This window comes from Cryptomeria japonica, chromosome 1, assembly GCF_030272615.1.
Source record: "Cryptomeria japonica chromosome 1, Sugi_1.0, whole genome shotgun sequence".
Classification (NCBI taxonomy): Eukaryota; Viridiplantae; Streptophyta; class Pinopsida; order Cupressales; family Cupressaceae; genus Cryptomeria; species Cryptomeria japonica.
The window spans coordinates 672,441,311-672,459,057 of NC_081405.1; positions in this window are offsets into that span (position 1 = coordinate 672,441,311).

Genomic DNA, 17,747 nt, shown 5'->3' on the forward strand with positions numbered 1-17,747 from the left:
AAATCCTCAAAAAGACAGTCGATGACGCTGGCCGTAATTGGCATATCCAACTTAATCCTGCACTTTGGGCCTACCACACAAGTGTCCGCACACCTACAGGAGCTACACCTTATTCACTTGTCTATGGCACTGAAGCCATCTTGCCTATTGAGGTCGAGCTACCCTCTTTACGGGTCTCTTTGCAAAACATCATCGGTGATGAAGACTATAGGGTCTCTCGCTTACAAGAGCTTGAACTACTGGATGAACGAAGACAAACTGCTTTTAATCATCTTAAGGCTTACCAACAATGAATGAGTCGCAGCTACAATCACAAGGTCAAGCCTCACACATTTGAGGTAGGTGATTTGGTTCTCAGAGAAAACCCCAAAAATCAGCAAGACAGAGAGAAGAAGGGCAAATTCGAACCAAATTGGCTTGGTCCTTACATCATTACAGCAGCATATGGATCTGGGGCATATCAACTCTCAACTACAAAGGGTGAACCTTTGGAGGATCCTATCAACAACATGCACCTTCGCAGGTTCTACACATAGCTCTTTGGAATATCCTAATTCAAAAAATACAAAAAAATCAAAAATTTCAAAAATACAAAAAAAAAATAAAAATTCAAAAATACAAAAAAAATTATAAAACAAAAAAAATCGTTACTTGGTGAAAACCTGACAAACAGGCGCCTTGTGACACAAAAAACATTGAAAATTTGAAAAAAGTAAAGAAAAACATTTCGTCCAACGGTGAAAACCACTTCGATGGCACCCTGGGCAAGTACCATGGTGAAAACTGGGTCACCAGTGCCATGCGTAGAGGCATTGCTCCTCCCTCCTTCAGGATTCACTTTCATCCTTTCACTTTACACACACTCACAACCTATTCGTTCATAATAAACTTACCCATTCCCATCATGGCTTGTTATTGATCTACCCAAGATTGGTTAGCCATTCATAATAAACCTCCCTTTTCACCTCCCTTTCCATCCATAATAAATCAGCTCCTATCTGTGGCTAAGGCAAATCCTACATCTACTGATGGGTGTGGAACTAAGAACATCACATGTTTCGAGGAGTACAGTTTCTTCCAGCTTCCTTCAGTCTATCCACGCACAATTCGCAATAAAGCAACATTTGCATCACAGATCTGCAATAAAGTTCCGTCTTCTCCGTAATAAGGTATCAGTTTCATGGATTCAGTCAGTTTCAGATGAGATACAACAACAACAATGGGCTTCAACAAATCAAATCTTTCAATAGACTCAGACAACATTATGGTTCAGTGCTATCTATTCTTTTTGTGAAAGTAAACATTGTGACCACCATAAAATAAGACTTATACAAGTGACAAGAGACACTAAATTGGAGGACTACAGTGGATGTTGGTGTCGAGTCTTGGTTTTCTTTTGATTTTATCCTTTTGGTGACATGTCTTTTAGCTTTTCCAGGATGTCTCTGACTAGAGATTCTATCTCCAGGATGTCTTTGACTAGAAAGGCGAGGATGGGGTATCGTCACCTATTTTTATTTGCCATTTGTGGATTGTCTCTTAGTAATGCTATTACTTTTCCAAGGATACGAGGACACTGAGAGTCTAGTATGAACTGGGGCATTCCTTGTTTGTGACTATCTTATCTCCATGCAAATAGGTACAATGACTTTCTGGGTCAAACATATGCCTCGATTGTCATAACCTACTTGCCATAATAAAGCTCAATGATGATAACGCACAAGAAGCTCTTTCACTTTCATATCTTCTGTCTTCCATCCCCCTTTCTTGATTAACCTCCATCGTCCTTCTTGAGTTCGTGTAGCCCGCTATCACATGACTGAGTATAATGACATGCCAAAAACATTTGCATTTCATGTAGTTTCACCTGCATTACCACATATAAGCTTTCATACATACATATAGATATCACAACTGCATTATATCCTGCACGCAACACATGTTAGCAATCTTACATTTTTATCATATAAATAATCATTTGCATTATCATATTCATTTGCATTTCATACATTCACATTTGCATTATGCATACACATATAAAACATAAAAGAACAAAAATATTGCATTTCATTATGTACATATTTGCATCCATATCATAAGCATCACATAGAAACATACATCATGAAACATCTCATCACATAGGAACACATGCATATAGCTGCCACAAAGAAGAATCATCTCATATATATATAAAGTGTCATGATACAATGATGTCAAAAAAATATATGGCTACAATCACCCGAAGGTGTCTACATCATCATACAAAAATGATACAATACTGATACATAGGGAGCCCTCTACGGCTATGATGAACTCCCTCCCTCGGAGCCGCCTGGCCTCGACGAAATCTGAGCCCCCGAAGGACCCACCCCAGGATCATCCCTCCTGTCCCCTCTATCTGGTGGTGGTGGAGGACCCATAACCCCACCACTAGATGCTTGTCTCCTCCGGCTCCCTCCCGTAGCTGTCACTGTCTGCGATGGTCTATGGAAGCTCCTCGCCCACTGATCAGCTGGCACCGCACCATAATAGAGATCCCGTTAGTAACCAATCTCCTCCCCTGCCCGCAGAACGTAGGCATATCCAGCACCTGTGTCCTCTGTTGCCTGCCTCCCAGCCCTCAGTGCTGTCTCAACCTTTGTGTAGCACTAAATGGCCTGATCCCGCTCGCGCTCAGTATCTCTAAGCCACCTCCTGAGCCTATCCCTCTCCCTCTCCAGGTCTTGGATCTCATCTGCCTGTCCCTAGCAGATCTCCCTCAGCTCTGTCAGCTCATCCTCCTCTGCCTCAGCCCCTTGTGGCTCCCCCTGTATGGGTGCTTGCACTTGTACCTGTACCTATACTGGTGCCTGTCCCTATAACTATCCCTGTATCTGTCCCTGTACCTACACCTATCTGGGACCCTGTGCTGCTGGCACCTATAGCAGTAATCCACCGCGACCTCTCACCACCCGAGCCTGCTTGTCCTCTCCACCCTCCCTCCGCGGTGCCACCCTCCTCTCTCCAACTGCCCCCTCCTCCTCCATTGGCCTCTACCCCCATCATCTCCATCATCATCACCATCCCCACCACCATCTCCATCTAGTAGCTCTCCTGGATCCGTCAGGCATGGAAATGGATGCTCGGCCCAATATGCTGTGTACTCGGCATCCATGCTGGCATCCTCAATCTCTGGCCACATGTCCCAGGGTAGGGGCATCATCTCTATGAGCTGTGTAATAGCTTGATCATATGATAATAGGGGCCCAAACTATGCCTGATCCCTGACAGTCCGTGCATACATGCCTGGACCCCGTGGCATCCGCTGGATCCTGTCGAACTACTTGCCCACCCTGTCCACTAGCTGCCTCTCCAGTACATAGGGCATCCGCCCAATTAGATACCTGCTTTGGAAGGTGTAGGGAAGCTCTACCGCATCATCCTCCCACTGCTCACATCCCAAGTATGGCCTCCATATGACCATATCAATGTCATCAATCACCCACCGCCAGTGGTTGCGAAGTGATCATGTCGTACAAGTGTATGAAACTATGTCTGTGACCTCTACCCCTGAAATGTATCGGTCTCATCACTGGTAGATGCTCATAGGACCACACCTATAACAATGTGACCCCGTAGTCCAATCCCACTGACCCGTGGTACACAAACTGATGCAGCTCGTAATACAGGTGTGCTAGCACACATGGTCCCTAGGCATATCTGGTGTGCTGTGTCACCAGTGTCTCCAATGCACCTCCCCAGCCCACAGCCAATCCTTGTGTCACTCTATCAGGACACAAGAACCCACTGATCGCTCCTCCTATCACTACTGGCAGCGCTAATCCTGTAGCAGTCATGGTGTCCCAAGCCACATGTCCTACCCTCATCTCCAGTCCTGGGTCCCAGAACACTCGTCTTAGGGCCTCCCTATCTTCATCTCGATCGTATGGAATCAGCTCCCCATCGATCGGTATTTGCAGAATCCTGTATACATCCTCCAGGGTGACTGTCATCTCACCCATCGGCAAATGGAACGTACAAGTCTCAGAGTGCCATCTCTCCGCCAGTGCAGTCAGCAATCCCATGTTTGCTCGAAACTTAGGCACATACAGAATATGTCTTAGACCCATAGCCTCAATTGTAGCGCAGTCCTCAAATGTCAGCTCAGGTCGCAACCTCTGAGTCGATGGGAATCTCTCCCGTGACTCCAGCATAGGCAAATACTCCTGCAGTCAAGCAAATCAATCATGTCAGTCATAGTGGCATTCATTGTTCATCACAAAATGCTACTTTTTATCTAAGTGCATATGGTATTCTATCCTAGTGACACTCACTGTTCATCACAAAGTGTTGCTTCTATCCTAGTGACACTCATTGTTCATCACAAAGTGTTGCTTCTATCCTAGTGGTACTCCCTGTTCATCACAAAGTACTACGTGTGTGACACTCACTGTTCATCACAAAGTACTACGTGTGTGACACTCACTGTTCATCACAAAGTGTTACTCACATTTGCACTCCCTGTTCATCACAAAGTGCTGCTCATATTTTAGTACTCCCTGTTCATCACAAAGTACTCTATCTTGGTACTCACTATTCATCACAAAGTGCCTTGATTTATCCTAGTCTTCCTTAGAGGACCTGCTTGAGTGTATCCTCTCAGCAGCTTATCCAATCGATAGCGTATGTTCATCACAGAACTGCCGATTTGGCCTAGAAGACCAAAACTTAACACAAATGCGCTTACCTGACATAAACGCGCTTTCAGACTGCACAGACGTGTCTGAAAAACACAAACGTGCCTGATTGACACAGACGTGCCTATGCTCTACACATACGCGCCTGGATGACACAGACGCGACTGACCATCACAAACGCGGTTGCATTTGACATAGACGCGGGTTCAAACGCAGACGCTCCTAGACATTTTTGGACACTTTTTGGGACCCTAGTCTAAGCGCATTTATTGCTCTATCTACCATGCATTAATGAAAAAATTAAATGCGTCAAAGTACGAGGAGGTTTGGTGGTACTTACCAGCTCTCCTGCCTCTACAGGCCTCTGAAATTGGCGAACGCGGTCGAATCTATGAATGAAGGCCATCGCTGCTGACTGCTGCTGCTCTATTTTTGCTCTGCAATCTGCTCTTGTGGATGTGTAGATGACAATGAGGATGTATTTTCCCTCGCAGTCTATCTTATAGACTACCCCTAGCCTTCGTTTCTTGAGTCAGTCTTCTTTATCCCGTGACTTTGTCACTTTATCCGGTCAGTCCATTCTAGCCTTTCTTTCTTATCGAAAGATTGTCTGCGATCTTTCCAGACATTTTCATCCAATCTCTCGAGGGGGCATATCATTCCCATCTTAGGGAAACTCTGTATCAGTTCATATTATCTTCTTTGAAACAACGCGACAAGCCGCATTGTCTCAAAGAGGGGAAAAATGTAGACACCTAAAATTGTCATGTCTAATTAAATAAATATTTTATTTATTTAATTATCTAAGCTTAATTCTTCTATTAATTAAATAAATCTTTATTTATTTAATTAATTCATTAACCTTTTCTACCCATGACACATGTCATTCATCTCTTAATTCCTACACTAACTACCCCTTTCATTATTTTATTATTTCTTTTACCTACCCTCTAATCATAGCCGACCTCCTTTTACACCTCTCAATCTTACCCCTCCATTTCATATAGTGTCTTCTATATAAGGAGATGCTTACTTCATTATCAAACCCTAATGAGACATTCAAATGAATCTTATACACTTGACTACACTACGATCCTACTTGCAACCACATTTCCGTTCTTTGTTGAGCTCTTGTGCACATAAAATCTGAGAGCAAATATATCAAGCAAGATCAATGGAGATAGGAAGAATGGAGATCCAAACCCTATTGGGCATGTGATGGTATAATCTTTGTGATTTCGTTTGATTTGCATTGTCTTAGGTAATCTTCATATGTTATGGTGGATCTTTGTTGTTGTTAGGCTAGGGTTTTGTGGTTGAATTCATTTAGCCTTTCAATATTGTTATTATTGTTATCCATTTTCACCATATACACATAGCACTAGATATAGGAGTTGAATTACAATAAGTTAATTGAGATGAAAAATAGAGTTACATATTATAAATTGAACCAATATGAACTTTGATTGATTTAACATCATTGTATGAACTAAACAATGTATAGGTCAACATGCTAGGTCCAAAGATGACTAAATTTTTAAAAATAAGTCAGATCAAGACTTGAAAATACAATCATGTGGCATTTGCTATATATCTCCAAGGTAGGGTTCCATTTGTTGACCATTTAGAGTAAGATTTGACATATTTCTACTATCATAACATGTAAGATTTACCTAGTAGTTCTTCCCAAAACCATGAAAACTTTACCTAATAAATCTTCCCACAACCATGTAAACTCTACCTAATAAATACAAACTCAAAATAGTGAAAGGTTCAAATGAATAATAATGATTATTATAGTCATTAGCAATAAGGAAAAGTATAGATATACATAGCCTCTTGGATGAATAATTCATGGTGACACACGTTCAAGATGATATGAATTGACTTGAATAAAGATAATTTAACTCAATGAGTAGAGATAGTGGTAGCAATTGATGAGCTAGAGATGACACCTAATTGCCAACACTCATGGAATGATGAGGCTAGGGTGGTAAATGATTGTCTTCAATTAATGGTGATACATGTTATTATTAGCTACGTAAGAATGAAAAATATTTAGCTACAAAGTGCTACTCACATTTGCACTCACTGTTCATCACAAAGTGCTGCTCATATTTTAGTACTCCCTGTTCATCACAAAGTACTCTATCTTGATACTCACTGTTCATCACAAAGCACCTTGATCTATTCTAGTCTTCCCTAGAGGACCTGTTTGAGTGTATCCTCTCAGCAGCTTATCCAATCGACAGCGTATGTTCATCACAGAACTGCCGATTTGACCTAGAAGACACAAATTCACATTTTTTTGACACAAACGCGCTTTCCTGACATAAACGCGCTTGAAGACTGCATAAACACGCTTGTTTTTCACAGATGCGCCTGAAACACACAGACATGCCTATGCTCTGCACAGACGCGCCTGGGTGACACAGACGTGCCTTCTTGGCATAGACGCGCCTACATAGCACAGACGCGGCCGCATTCGGCACAGATGCGTTTTCTATCACAGACGCGCCTGACACAAACACAGACGCGCCTATCGAGCATAGACGTGCCTGGCACCAACGCAGACACGCCTGGATGTTTTTGACATTTTTTGGACCCTATTCTAAGTACATTTATTACCCTATCTAGCATACATTAATGACAACAATAAATGCAACAAAGTACGAGGAGGTTTTGCAGTACTTACTGGCTCTCCTGCCTCGGCTGGCCTCTGGAATCGACGAATGCGGTCGAATCTATGAACAAAGGCCATCGCTGCTGACTGCTGCTGCTCTATTTTCACTCTGCACTCTGCTCTCATGGATGTATGGATGACAATGAGATGTATTTTCCCCTGTGGTCTATCTTATAGACTACCCTAGCCCTAGCCCTCATTTCCCGAGTCAGTCTTCATTATCCCGTGACTCTGTCACTTTATCCGGTCAGTCCATTCTAGCCTTTCTTTCTTATCGAGAGATTGTCTGCGATATTTTCAGACATTTTTTCATCTAATCTCTCGAGGGGGCATATCATTCCCATGTTGGGGCAACTCTGTATCAGTTCATATTATCTTCTTTGAAACAACGCGACAAGCCGCATTGTCTCAAAGAGGGGCAAAATGTAGACACCTAAAATTGTCATGTCTAATTAAATAAATATTTTATTTATTTAATTATCTAAGCTTAATTCTTCTATTAATTAAATAAATCTTTATTTATTTAATTAATTCATTTATCCTCTTCTAGCCTTATTTCTCATTTAAATAAATACATTTATTTATTTAAATTATCCTTTTCCTAAATTAAATAAATATTTTATTTATTTAATTATCCCACTTCTTCTATTAATTAAATAATTATTTATTTATTTAATTAAGTCATTAACCTTTTCTACCTATGACACATGTCATTCATCTCTTAATTCCTACACTACCTACCCCTTTCATTATTTTATTATTTCTTTTACCTACCCTCTAATCATAGCCGACCTCCTTTTACACCTCTCAATCTTAACCCTCCATTTCTTATAGTGTCTTCTATATAAGGAGACGCTTCCTTCATTATCAAACCCTAACTAATCAATCATTCTAACTACTTGATCAATTGACTACTTGGCATATGCGATCCTACTTGCAACCACATTCCGTTCTTTATTGAGCTCTTGTGCACATAAAATCTGAGAGCAAATATATCAAGCAAGATCAATGGAGATAGGAAGAATGGAGATCAAAACCCTATTGGACATGTGATGGTATAATCTTTGTGATTTCATTTGATTTGCATTGTCTTAGGTAATTTTCATATGTTATGGTGGATCTTTGTTGTTGTTAGGCTAGGGTTTTTGTGGTTGAATTCATTTAGCCTTTCAATATTGTTATTATTGTTATCCATTTTCACCATATACAAAAACCACAGTGGGATTTGAACCCATAATATTATTATACTATGGCCAGAAGTATGATAATATTACATAAGGGAAATGCACTTGCGTTCAGGCACACTGCCTAGAGCTCACTGCTCAATTACAAAAAAAGTGCAACAACCTGGAGGAAGGCTCACTGCCTTACATGATAATACAAAATGATTACAATTATGAATGAACTGAAGTATAACATCTAACTATGCCAAATTGTAGTTCTGGTTAGGCTCAAATTGTCTTATGCACTTGATCTGTCACTCTGCTTTGTTTTCTTGCTCTATCACTCACCGGACCACCAAAACCTTCAATCGCATTGACCAAACTCACAAATTCGCTCATACAGACTCTCTTTGTTCATATCATATATCAAAATGATCAACCAAATTGATCTTATATATCTGCACCAACAAAAAGAATAATTAACCGTGTCGGCCTTCAAAAACCGCATAACATGCAACATGAAACCTATATCACCAAATCAGCTCAACCCGTCCACAAATCCAAATGTGGACCCAAACAAGATTATAATAAGCTTCACATAAGTTGGCCCAATCATCTCAAACACAAAACCAATCACCAAAATCATCCATAAGATTCCGCAACACACGTTATACCAAAATAACTGTTCTAACTGGATTATCGGATACCAAACCACTTAAACTTGCATACAATTCAACATCGGATATTGGGATCACAAAATAAACTACGTCGGACCTCAAATCAACTGCCTTAATCACCGCAACCAAAATTACAACACCAATGTCAAGCTATACACCATGATCTCATGCTCTATCGGTTACTGTGTTCCACCTTCTAGACTTATGCCTTATGAACAAAATGACTTTGGTGAATTAGATCTATGTACACCGAATGTGGTTACTGAACTGAGTTGCCATCAATGACAACCCTTAAGCAATCCTCAAGCATCAATCATCATAGGAACTGTGTCTCTTACCAACATTACCCTCATGTCTCTTCAAGCATTTAATGCCTCTTCTCTCTCCTCTCAAGCCCTTTCATGATGCCACTTGTCACTATTTCATTGGTGGAAGTTGCAAACATGGATTGAGGATCACGCTGAAAGGAAACTTGCAACCAACTTTATGACAATTTCCACATAACCCATTCAAGATGTTAATCAAACCAGCACATAAACACATGCAAAGAATAGACAACATACCCATAAGATGTGACACAAGATATACCATGGGAAAACCCTCATTAGGGAAAAACCCAGCCTCCAAAGCATCATCCACCATGTATTATCAACAACATGTCCATTACAATACAACTATAGAAAGATTCTGAAAACCCATCCACAACAATCCATAAACAAGCACTCCATGTGACCAAGCATGAATCCACACATCCCATGCCATGCTTCCTTCACAAATGATAACCTGGCTAACTGACCAACCCAAACAACTACCCTTGTGGTTGCTTTTATAACCACAAGCTCCCACAAAACCACCAAGTGGCATTACATCAAAACCATGTGACAATAAAATATAATATTTTTCCTACCTACCCTTGACCCACATTTAATATTGGGTACTTCATCACAATTACATTCCCCAATATTAAATAAATACAATATAACAATACCAATGTGTTAATACAACTCATCAAGTAGTTACAAAAATATTCCAAGGGAATCTCTACATGTTGCATGCCCATCTAGGTGCTCCTAGGTGCAATAATACAATATAATATTATAATATAATTTCATGTGCACCTCACAAAATAAGAAAATAATACAATAAAACATTATTATGCAAGGTGTACAACACCATTTTCTCAACATTCTCCCACTTATTGTATACATTGCATAAGGGCCAAGAAGCAATCTGTCACATGAACAAGAGATTGATCTCTCCAAACACATCTACCATCATGGAATCCAAGTGCTCCATGTGCTTCATCAAGATGCCTACAACAAGAAACAAAGTGACCACCATCTCATACATGAATGCTCCCACCCTCCATCATGCCACTGCCACTGGACATGAAAAGGCCATCCAAAGAGAAAGCCACACAATTTGTCACAACAAATGATAAGTCCTGCACCAACTGATATTTGAACACAAACACTAATCCAAAGGTATCCAATGCAAAGGTAGCTGTTTACATAACTAAAATAACACCCACAACAAGTGCTAACATATCAACTATACATGCCTCCAAGGCATACAAACCAAGTGAATAACATATCATCAACATATGCAACCTATAACATGGAACCATAAGCCCAAGTGCAATACTTGCAATGCATGTACACCAAGGAACTCCTACTGCATAGGTAATGTCAATATCAGAAATGAATCCACTAATAGCAATCATAGAAGTGTAGCCATGTAGTATCGAGAACATCCACAACAATATGAACATCATGTAAATTGATAACCTTTAAGTACCACTCTCACACCATGTCTCAAACATTCTCCCATGTTCTCCATACCAACAAAAGAAAGAGATAAAGGAACCACCATGTCATCTCCCACATGACATATCATGAATACAAACTAATTAGCACATAGCTCCAAACAACCTCAAATCCAATGTAGTGTGAATACAAACATCCAGGAAGATAATTGAAACAAAGAGAGAAACACTTCAAATCAAATCTTGTACTATGTCCTTCTACACACACCCCTAAATGCTAACTGTGTCAAGTATGATCTCCTCCATAAAACCCCACATGAAAAGCATAACAACACCCAAACACCATTCTGTCCCTTGGACCAAAAAAACATATATAACATGTAAACAACATGGATGCAAGCCTCTCATAACCAAGAAGATCAAACTAAATATCCATCCCCAATTCGCAGGGAATAATCCCAATAAACCATCTCCCAAACTAATATCAATGACTGCCACCATCATAATAATAACTCAAATGCACAAGGAGATAACCAATGCCATACATCTCTCAAACTTAATCATCTAGAACTAACCATCTATCCATAGCTCAAGATCCATATCTAGGAAATATAAGCATAAATGTAATGCACCTGAAAGGAACTATGGGAAATACCTCTCAAGTAGTAAACTGCCGAGTAGACCAAGAGTGGGAATGAGAATGCTCATCAAGCTATCCAAGTCATCATGACTCACATTAAGAAAAATCTCCTCTCAATCCATAAATCGGGTGAATGCTTCTCGGACTTCCTGTTGAAACAACAACTTGCCTCTACACATATCTCTAATTATCAAGCTATCCAAGTCATAAGAGAATACTAGCATCACCAACATCCTCCAATTATCCATGAGTACCTATAACCAATCAATCCATGCCAAACTCCAAATGCAACCACAACAGTATCATGAATTATCAAGCAAATGATCATGTACCCAATACAAAGAGAACTACTAAGATCAATGTCAAAGCTCCAACAACTGAATGAGGAACATAAACATGACAACATGATCTAATCATCTCAAAGAGATAACATGCCTCATATGAACATATCAAGTAACCATATCATGCCAAAAATCTAAATGCACATCAAGAGTGTACCATGACATATTATAATCCATCCAAACAACAAGGATAACCATGTCAAATGAAAGTATAAAGCCACATCTATACCAAGAAATTCGTGAGTCCTCAAGATGCAAACATCTCCTAACAATGTACCCACAAATGCAAGAGAATCCTTCTGCAACAACAGGATCTAAGGCATCCTCCAACATGCACATACAAAGAAGATTATCCACCAACCAACATGGTGAATACAAATCACTACTATAAGGTCCCACTGAACCATGACACCAATCTCTCCATAGCATCGTGATAAACCATCTCTTAAATGAAGAACATCCAGGTCTACAAACATCAACTGAAATGTCAATAGTAACAAGTAAACCATGAACTCCACATCAAGAAGATACAACCACCACCAACAAATCACCAATCAGGAATTAATCCTACACCGCCAACTCATCACTATCAAAAGCTCCCACTGAAAGTGCATCAATAAATAACAAAACTATCATGGCATCATTATCAAATACATGCTACAAGTCCCAAACCAACTATCCAAGTACCATAACATCATCCATCCTCTCATCTCAAAAAATCATACCAATGCACAAATGACCACCGACAAGGTCAACTAACAAGTATGCACCACAATGAATCAAACCTAGTGGATATAGATAGTCCACATCCGAGCCATCCCACTGCAACTGGAAGGCTGGCCATAAGCTGCTAATCACATAGCTTGTAGATCCAATAACTGAATATGGAAACTCATGATCACATTAGTAAACTGCAAATTGAGATAACAAAGAGAATAATCCATGTAGACAACCATGACTCAAACACCAAATCACCATCCGATCTGATTTGCCAAACATGTCCACAAACTAGTACCATGGTCAAAGGAACCAAATAAACATCAAGGGAGATAAGAACAACCTCCTAATATCAACCAAATCACCACAATCATGACTATGTCGTGTCAATGCAAAACATGTACCTGCATACCCATGACACCATAATCATCATCTGCATCCAAACTGTCACCCACATAAAACTCCAAATCTCAAATTGAGTCCAATCATGTCCTCAAACAAAGAACAACGTGTGCACCTGTAGCCATAAAAGTCCAACTCTAAAACACACCTATAAACCTGTACCAAGGAAGCACCAATCTGATAATCCGTATCATCATAAATATCCAATGAAAACATGCACTCCCTCAAGGTTTTGTCCCTTGACTCGTACGGATGCTCACACGATCACACCCTAAATCTCAAGCACCTACAAGTGATCAACCAAGTACACACCTCTCCATACCCATCAAACTGATATAATAACAGTACCAAACTGAATTACACTGAACACCTTCTCCAATGCCTATTTGAAATCGAAAAACTGATTCCGCATGCAAAAGATATGACGAAAACTGCATCATGAAGAGTATCAGAATTCTAGGATCCCAAAGCATGTCAAAACAACAAAATAATTGAACCAAACCTATACCAAATGGTAGTGCTCAGAATCACCTCTACAATGAATATAAGAAGTCAAAAAACAGACTCCCTGGGTGAAAGTTATGCCAGTTGGAAGAAAACATCCAATTTCGCTATATGGGCAATACATGGACTTAAAAATTTAATCAATTTACCAAAATCCATTTGCCAAAAATTTCCTCCAATTGAATTGTCAAAAATCTCTAGGTGAGGCCCGCTGGTCGGACCCCACACATCTCCCAACAACAATAAAATATGTGGCAAATTTAATATTATAATACCCAATAAAAATGCAATTTAAAAATATTAAATTTAAAACAAATTGAATTAAAATTTTGAATTTGAAAAGTGGATTAAATTTAATTGGCATTTAAATTTTTTTATAAAGCGCTGCACTTGTCACGGTAAGGGGGGGGCGGGGCGGAGGGGGGGGGGGGGGGGCGGGGGCGGGGGGCACTCGATTGGGGGTCGGTGGAGAACCCACTGGCAGGGCTGTTGGCAACAACCGACAGGTTTGCCGATCGACAGTACCTGCTAGTACCTAGGTACTATACCTGCACATGGGGTACGGGGGGTGGTGGCTTGTTACCCCCCAAAACAAATAATTTTTAAATTTTTTTTTTTTAATTCACTTTTCTTGACAATGATAATTTTTTAAAAAAAATTTCTGCAAGGAAATTTTTTTTTTTATTCGACGAGATTTTTTATTTTTTATTTTTTGAGACCCTTTTGTAGGGGGTATGACTGTACCATCTAAAAATAAATTCAAACCTGGGCCTCCGTCACTAAAATAGGGCAAGTTATATTTCATTTTTCGTCTCCTGGCCAACCTGAATCCATACATGAGGTCCATTTTTGTGCCACAGGGCGAAATATGAAAGCTCACCCCCAATTATTGGACTATATTTAACATTTATGAGGAATATTATATGATCCTTGGAAAATGACAAATGCATAATATTATGTTCTTTCTTTGCACCAAAAGTCAAGTTTAATTAACTACTATATTACTAACAATATTGTTTCTTCTATGTGAGATTATGCCTTCTGTAGACACCCAAAATTGTCCAGTCTAATTAAATAAATATTTTATTTATTTAATTATCTAAGCTTAATTCTTCTATTAATTAAATAAATCTTTATTTATTTAATTAATTCATTTATCCTCTTCTAACCTTATTTCTCATTTAAATAAATACATTTATTTATTTAAATTATCCTTTTCCTAAATTAAATAAATATTTTATTTATTTAATTGATCCCACTTCTTCTATTAATTAAATAAATATTTATTTATTTAATTAATTCATTAACCTTTTCTACCCATGACACATGTCATTCATCTCTTAATTCATACACTACCTACCCCTTTCATTATTTTATTATTTCTTTTACCTACCCTCTAATCATAGCCGACCTCCTTTTACACCTCTCAATCTTATCCCTCCATTTCATATAGTGTTTTCTATATAAGGAGATGCTTCCTTCATTATCAAACCCCCCATTGACTACTTGACTACACTATGCTTTTGAACATAGACGATCCTACTTGCAACCACATTCTGTTCTTTGTTGAGCTCTTGTGCACATAAAATCTGAGAGCAAATATATCGAGCAAGATCAATGGAGATAAGAAGAATGGAGATCAAAACCCTATTGGACATGTGATGGTATAATATTTGTGATTTCATTTGATTTGCATTGTCTTAGGTAATCTTCATATGTTATGGTGGATCTTTGTTGTTGTTAGGCTAGGGTTTTGTGGTTGAATTCATTTAGTCTTTCAATATTGTTGTTATCCATTTTCACCATATACATTTTGGCACGCCCAGTGGGACATGGATTTTTGTTAGATCTATGCTTTTTTGCAGATTTTTCTAACCCTATATTGTTGTTTTGTAAAACAATTTGGAGAATAACCTTGTCCAGCTAGGGTTTTGGACACAAAATCAAGATCTTGGAGAGATTTGATCATATCTCACAAATGGCTTGGAAATTTTGTACCACATTTTTTTTGCAAGTTGAAGAAAGTATCAAGAGATATCAATCCAAAATTCAGAATTTTTGGAGCACATTTTTATTTTCTATGATTTTTTTATGATTTTTCATAAAAAAATAATTTTGAGAGCAAATGAGATAATTTTTTGGATTTTCTTACATTTTTGGAAATCTCTCATAATTATACATAGGATCTGTTCTTTGTGATTTTAATTTTGATACAAAATATTTCCCTAAAAATAGGATCTTTAAAAATTAGGGTTTTTCCTTATTTTGATCATATCTCACAAACGACTTATAATTTTGGCTTTAATTTTTTTGTGCAGGTTAGGAAAAGCATTAAAAGGATTCAGTAAAAATTTCACATTTTTTGGATCACTTGGTCAATTTATATTAATTTTTTATGATTTTTCATAAAAAAATAATTTTGAGAGAAAATTAGGGAATTGTTCAGATTTTATTACATTTTTGGAAATATATCAGAATTATACATAGGATATAATCTTTTTGATTTTAAATTTAATGCAAAATCATTCCTCAAAAATCAGATCTTTGAAAACTAGAGTTTTGCATTATTTTACTCATATCTCACAAACTGCTTGGATTTGTTTCAAAAAAATTTTATGCAGGTTTGGAAGACCATCAAGACTCTCCAATAAAAATTTCAGATTTTTTGGATCAATTTTGTATTTTATATGAATTTTTTATGATTTTTCATAAAAAATTAATTTTTGGAGCAAATTAGCAAATTTTTTGGATATTCTTACATTTTTGGAAATCTTTTGAAATTTTACAGGTGGTATTTTTTCATGATGAATCACTTTGAATTGGTCAACAAAATGCATTGTTGAAGACCCCTATTTCACAATGTCTTTTGGATCTAAAATTTACCTAACTTGTGTCCTTGGCAAGGGTTTTTGGATTTTTATCGTGTGCCTTGTTTTCATAGACTAGCAAACACTTCAATTGGTGCACTAAAATTGAATCATTGTCTTTTGTGTCTTGAGCAATAGGCTCTTTTTGTTTAATCTTTAGAGGGTCTGTCTTCCCGTATGGTCATTAGGACTACTAGTGAGAAGAGAATGACCCAAGTGGTAGTGAGGAAAACCCACTTCTTCCGAACCACTATAAACAACTGTATTCATGGTGAAAACTATGGATAACGTGTGCTGATTAGTTCATACCGACACTATGTCTCCCCATAAACCCATTTGATCAAATTTATTTGATCAGTTGTAGGGCGTAACCCCTACTGGCTGGGAGCCTTCTGTATTTATAGAGCTGAAAGTGCCGCATGTATGGCCACATGAGCGGATGCCCTTACTAGCACCTTTTTGTTTTAGAAGCCAAAATCCTTCTAGTTGTTGAGGCAGGAGGTCGGACCTTTGGTAGCGGCCCACACACATACGGTTCTTAGTAGAGATACAAAGTTTGCCACGGGGAGTTTTCGTGGGGACTGATGCTTGGCTAACCCGAGAAGTGAGTGCCGAGGGTGGAGCCAGTGAGGTCAAGCATCTAAGTATCCACTCTGAATAGCGTAGCCTCGGGGGTAAAACCTCATGTGGGATCAACAACTATTGTCTTGGCCAGCCATAAGAATTGTGCTTGACTTATTTTATACATTCAAAACATTCAAGACCAAACATCAAAACATTGTGTCTTTTGTGTCTTCAAGTGTATGCAAAACATTTTTACATCAAACAACACACTTTTCTTGGAGTCATTTTGAGTCTAAACACTTGCAAACATTGAGTCCTCATCAACATTGTGTCTTCTTATCACGAAAAACAGTCAAACATTCAGATTTGGTCACAACCAACAACTTCACAAATTGGAAAAATTTTACAGTTCAGCAAACAAGAGCAATCAGTTTCGGAATTCTTGAGCTTCCTAGGTTGTTTCTCCAGGTTTTCATCTAGCATTCCACTTGTCTTTGGGTCTCACAAAGTCCATCATCGCTTTACACCTTGCATTAAATTTACATTTGTCTAAACTTGAGTCAAAAGGTCACTTGCTTGTCCTCATCATACTTTGTCAACACACTACATACAACAACATTTTGCTAAGTGGTCCCTCATCAAGGTCTATCACCTTTGGGTCTCATTTGGTCTTACTTAGAGTCAAGGTCAACTTACCTCATCAAGAGAAACTATCCTCTCTTTGGAAGTCACACCTACTCTACTACAT